General features: G+C 48.8%; 1 long non-coding RNA gene across 2 annotated transcripts; it reads left to right on the plus strand.

Annotated features, from left to right (window-relative positions):
* The first annotated feature begins 2,286 nt into the window (after positions 1 to 2,286).
* Positions 2,287 to 5,764, plus strand: LOC107279583 (uncharacterized). Of its 2 annotated transcripts, none has more exons than XR_010738145.1 (2): positions 2,287 to 2,498; positions 5,102 to 5,764. It is a non-coding gene; the product is annotated as an uncharacterized lncRNA (long non-coding RNA). The 2 variants fall into 2 exon arrangements; XR_001541906.3 differs by lacking the exon at positions 5,102 to 5,764 and adding an exon at positions 2,633 to 2,937.
* The last annotated feature ends 290 nt before the right edge of the window (positions 5,765 to 6,054 follow it).

The following is a 6,054-nucleotide window of genomic DNA, read 5'->3' on the forward strand; positions in this document are numbered from 1 at the left end:
TGGTTTTGTTTCCTGTTTCAGTAGTCTTATAGCATGTTTTGCTTGTGTGCTTTGTTTGTCGCGTAGATTTCGGCCGTTTCGTCGATCCGCGGTTTCTCGAAGACGTTGCTGTGGTGAGAGCAAGGCAAGTCATGCATTACAATCGATCATATTGTACCCAATTTACAAATATCCCATATTTCTATTAAATGTTGCATTCTTTTACAATGTCATGTGGGATGGGTCCTATTACTCAGCCATTTATTGTTTACCTTATGCCATTGATAACTTGGGTATCAAAATGACTAGATGTTGGTTTAAGAAATGCTTAGCCATGCTTAGTTCAACTAGTATAAAAATGGGGATCACATTATTACAGAGACTTTGACTATTAGCATAGCTTTGGATTGGTGCCATCGCAATGGTGTTAGTCAATTAAAATACACTGAATGGTGGGCTGTGGGTGCATGGTTTTGCTGGTCGCACTCATGGCAATTAAGGAGTGGGTACCACAAGCGGGAGTGGGTACCTGCTTGATCTGAAGTATAGCTCGACCCTTTCCTAGGCACCAGTGGCGAGGATGGGCGTGATGGAGTTGGGTCGACCGGGGTGTCCAGTTGTCCAACTGCCAGATTCATCGTGGCGCAAGAGGGGACCGCCCACTGCCTTTTGAGGGGTGGGGGTGAAACCTTAGCGTGGTGTGGATGGTTAGGGGAGGGTTATGCGGAGGGTCTGGTCACGATTTCCCCCTTTGCAGTATCATGGTGATACTTCGGGTCATGGCGACATGTGTGGAATCGTGTCTTGTGGGTACAATTGTACAACTCTGGCCAGAGTAAAACTATTCGAATAGCCGTGCCCACGGTTATGGGCGATCAACCAGATTCACCGTGATTAGTCTCACCCCTAGTTTAGCTTAATGAACTGGTGTAGTTCAGGTGGTTGGTTAGGCCTGTTGCAACGTGGTGTAGCGTTGGACAGTGATTGGTTAATATTGCTTAATTACTACAATTGTTTTACTGCTTTCAACTACTGTTTTTAAATGTCTGCTTTATTGCAAATGAACCCTTTAGCCTCCTTTGGTTATATCCTGCATCATACCTCCTCTTTCGGTATGACTTGCTGAGTACAGTGGGTAGTACTCAGTCTTGCTCTCTTTTTCCCCACACCAGAGTTGAAGTTCTTCCCAGTTGGAGCTATCTCAGAAAAGTTGGTTTCGTCGCTGCCGTCAAGGATGCCTGTGGAGTGGAGTCGCCCCGCTGCAGAAGTCAACCTTCCAAGTTTAGCTCGCTTTTATCTTTTCCGCTGCATTTGTAATCTTTTATATTTTTGTAAGACATGGATATGTATGTCAACAATTGTCGTTTATGTACACTGGCTGGTCCTGGATAGGGGTTTAATGCATATCCAGCTTGGAAATTCTGGTTCGTGAATTTCTGGGCGTGACACGCCCGTTGCGGGTGACGTAGCTTGCCGGCTTGGAGAGGGGGTGGAGGGGGAGGGGGAGGAGAGGGTGGCGGATCGGAGGAGGAGGAGAGTGGGGAGGGGGCCAGACCGCCAGAGGGGAGGGGGAGGGGAGGGCACGGCGGAGGAGGGGGCCGCAGGGGACGGCGGGGGAGGGGGAGGGGAGGGCGCGGCTGAGGAGTGCGGCAGAAGGGCTGAGGGGGCCGAGGCCGCAGAGGGGAGGGCGCAGATAAGGTTAAGGATAAGGATGGAGCGTGTGCGCGTGGATAGACCAGGTCGATCGGCTCGACTCGCCCGGGTCGGCTCGACTTGGTATAGGTGCCCTTTTTTTACAGAACCGACACCTATAATATATTATAGGTGTTGGTTCTCTTAAATAACCGATACCTATAGTATTGGTACCAGTTTTAACTAATGAACCGGCACCTATACTACTTTGTAAAGGTGTCGGTTCTTTATTTTTTTCATCTTGTGGATGTGGGAAAAGTCCTATAGGTGTCGTGTTTTACATGAACCGGAACCTATAAGGCTGATACCTATAAAGGTTTTTGTAGTAGTGAAATTCTGTCTGTGAAATTATAACAAGGGATTTGGGGCAACAAACCAACAGTGAAAATCATTTTTGCTAGCAGCCCACTTAAGTAACTTGCAACAAACATCGGTTTTTGCTCGTGGTAAGGAGCACTGACTATGGGATGAAATTCCCTATGTTAAAATCTCGCACCGATCTTATCTTCTCCTACTTTCACGATCTTATCTCCTCCCACTCTCACTTGGACTCTCCCTGTCCTTCCCCACCTCTCCTCTTCCCTTCCCCTACCCTGTGCCCCCACGTTCTCCCTCACCTCTTGTCTTCCCTCCCCAACCCTGTGGCCCCACCTCACCCCTCTCTGACTTCTCTTCACGTCAGTGACCACGGTGGACCGGTGACGGCGGCGACAACGGTGGACTACGAGGGGCGTGGGCCGTGGATCCTCGGCCAGGAGGGGCGCAGGCGTGGTGGATTCGGCCGCCACAGGGCCACGGGTGGTAAATCCTATCGTCAGAGGGCCACGGTAACGTTGCCCTCCCTCCCCTCACTCTCTCAGATCTGATGGCCACCCTGATTTCCCCTCTCCTTCCTCTCTGTGATCCGATGGCGGCGACCTTGCCTCCCCCCACCCCCCAATGCGACGGCGGCTTCCTGCAGTCTCGAGGTTCACTCGAAGACAGCGGACGCAGCAGCGACGGCGATGGCGACGGGTGGCAGATCCGGTGGTGCGATGGTTGTATACCGGCTATACCCTCCCTCTCCCATATTTGGCCGTAGGGAGATGGCGGTGGCAGTAGCCGAGGGGTTGGCAGAGAATGGAGGATCCTCAAATCTCCAACCTCCATTCTTGTGGCATCCTCAATCTACTGGAATATATATTTCACTGAAAGGCAAAGTTCTGTCATATCATACTCAACTGTCTCTCCTTTTCTGGTCAAAATTCACGATGGAGATTTGGTCTATAGCTTCTGTTACAACACTTCAATAGGGTGAAAATGAATGAAAATGTGTGCGGCCCGGTGACAGGTAGCTGTCGATGGGCGGCGCTAGGCCTTGTGACCAGTGGGTGAGCAGCTAGTTCGGGGAGGGCGCTGAGACTCAGTTGGGCGTGATTGAATGCGTGGGTCGATCGGCGACAACGTTGGCCGGAGATGCGAGGTGGTCAGTGGCAGTGAGTGATGGAGTAAAACCTGATGATTGTGATGGCTGGAGGCGGCACACGGTGGGATCTCGCCAAAGCTGCTTGCCAAGGGATGTCGAGGAGGTCAACAACCGGAACAAAATGACCTGGTGGCTTGCTGGGAGGTTGGGGGAGGATGGCAATGACGCGCGAGGGATGATGACGATGGCGTGCCATCGAGAATTTCCCTCACCAATAAAAACAAGAGGATGGGGCATGTAAGGTTGAGCCTCCGGGACTTGTAGTTTGGAGAGGTGATTTAGGGGCTTCCCCATATTGAGGGCTCTAGTAGGGACCCTGCTGGACCTGTACTTTTGATATCAACCGTAAAAGAATATTTGGGGACTATATTTGAGGATCCCGCTGGAGATGCTCTTACGACCCTGAACACTATTATGATCCACACCTTGAATCATACTCCACCTTGTAGGATCGAACAATATGAAGCAAACGAATCAGAGGGGTGTGAATTGTTGTAGTACCCAAAAACCAAACCTTCCAGAGGAATAAAAAATTAGATAGCGATCGGTGAATTCGCTCTGGTCTGACTGCCCACCATGTCGTTGTTGCCTCTCGCCGCTGCCAATCTGACTGCCATATTCCCACTGGTCTGACCGCGCCGGTGTCGTCGGTCTGACCACCGGTGTTCCATAAATCGAAAATCTCCCAAATTAGATTGAATCTTTATTACTTCTCTATGTGTTTACAAAGTGGAACAACAACACTCCTCACGGAAATCTCGACTAAACACGAAACTCTAACTTTTCTCACAACGCAACTCTCTCAAAATCGATACCGGGAGGCCATACCCTCACTCTCTTTATACCCATGGTAGGCATCCTAAATCCACGAACCAACCTTGTACAAGATGTCCTAATCCCCTAGGAAACCTTCACGTACAAGAAACGGACATTACAAACTCCAATTGTACTAAATTTGGACTACTCCAAATTTGACTCCACCTCTCATACGCACACAATATCTCCATCGTATACCATATAGAATCTTCACCAACCATATGCATTGATGTCAAAGCTTGACTACTTCAACATCTCTGGCCCGAGAGACAGTGTGTGAAGACCTGATGGACCGTTGGTGCCTACAGGGACTATACATGTGAGACCATCGTTATACAGTAAAGGGGCGGGGAACGGTTAACGGACACTAATGTGTGAATGGAGAGATTGTTGAATCGTCCCCCACATTGATTTTGGATGGTCAAGAGACCTAATAAGTGGGGGAGCACCATAATTCATTGGCTATCTTTTAGGTGGGAAAAGCTTTTTATGATTCTATAGAACCCAGCTGTACCGAACAACGCAATCAATTCTTATATACGTGGCATTCCTTACTCTACTTATATATGACAAGACAGGAAGAACAGGATGTGAAGGAGATAAAGAAATTCGATAGAACATCAATGGGTTCTTGCCGTGGTAGCTAGGATGCAAATCCTCTACAGTACTGCTGATGCAGTAGCAGTGGTTGACATGTGGGTCCGGGCCCACATGTCAGTGTCTGCTACTGCATCACTGTGGTAGCTAGGGTTGGGAGTAACCGGGAACCATCTTATTACACACAACCATCTTCCTACAAAATTCTCAGCTGATTATTTGTCAGGTTAGTAGGCTTCAGTATGCACATCTACCCGTCACGGTTCATTGATTATATTGATCTCAGAAGGACGGTACAGCATAGATTAGTGGAAATTTCAAAATAGGCACAATTGCATCCATACCCTCACTTTGAACTCTAACTACTGTTTTACCCCCCACATTTTAGGGTTTGCATTTTTCCCTCTCTTTTTGAATATGAACCAATTGTTTACCCTCATTTTTAACGTCTAGTTTAATAGTGTTAGTTTTAGAACAAAAGGACATTTATACCCTTAGTTGATGTTGCTTTTTTGCCCCAACTTTTATACTGCCTGCTTCTCGTGCCGGAAGCCCCGTTGCCGTCTGCCTCGCCGCGCCGGAAGCCCCACGGCCGCCACAGGCCATCGCCACGCCGGAAGCTCCACAACCGTCGCCTGCCATTGCCGTGCAAGTGAGATGGAAGCCTGCGACTGCCGCCTACCTCACCGCACAAGGGAGAGGGAAGTGTAGCCGCCGCTACACCGGAGACCTGTCGTCGACTCGCGCTCAACTGCTGCCGCGGCCATCGCCGCATGCACTTCCTGACAGAACTGCCGCGCACGCTGGAATCGACACCATCGCGGCGGTTCCCGCCCTCGCCGCGCATGTCGGAACCGCCACCGTCGCCGAGCACACCGAAGCCGTTGCCGGTCGCCGCCTCAACACAACTGAGCTCAGCGAAGGAATGGGCTTGGGTCCTTATCCATTCACTCAAGGGTACAATAGTAAATTAAATCCTTTTTCTGTTTCAATTTGTATTTTTTTAACCCAAAGCCATGGGTGTCATCTAACGGGTGTCAAGAGTGAGGGCAAACGGCGTGTTCGTTTTCAAAAAGAGGTGGCAAAAATGCAAACCCTAAAAAGTAGGGGTAAAATAGCAGTTGACATTCAAAATGAGGGCATGGATGCAATTGCCCCTTAAAAATATAAGTAAAAACACTTCAAGCAAAGTCAAAGTACTCTGCTACTTGCTAACCGAGGACTATGTCACGGTAATGATTCGCCATACATTCCACTTGCTCATGCTTTGCTCCAAGCTTGTGTTTCATTATAGAATTTACTTATCATCTGCTCCTCCATTTGCTTCCCTCTACTCCACTAACTATTCAATTTCTTTGTTATATGATGTTGTTTAGTTACATGACCAGGTGAAGTGTTTTGGGGATGGACTGATAAAAGAATAGCTACTACCCCAATTTTTTGTTGCTCTGTCAGTAATGTGTATGAAGTTCAGTACATGCATTCATTCATCCCATTAAACATCA

This window comes from Oryza sativa, chromosome 12 (genome assembly GCF_034140825.1).
Source record: "Oryza sativa Japonica Group chromosome 12, ASM3414082v1".
In the NCBI taxonomy this organism is placed as follows: Eukaryota; Viridiplantae; Streptophyta; class Magnoliopsida; order Poales; family Poaceae; genus Oryza; species Oryza sativa.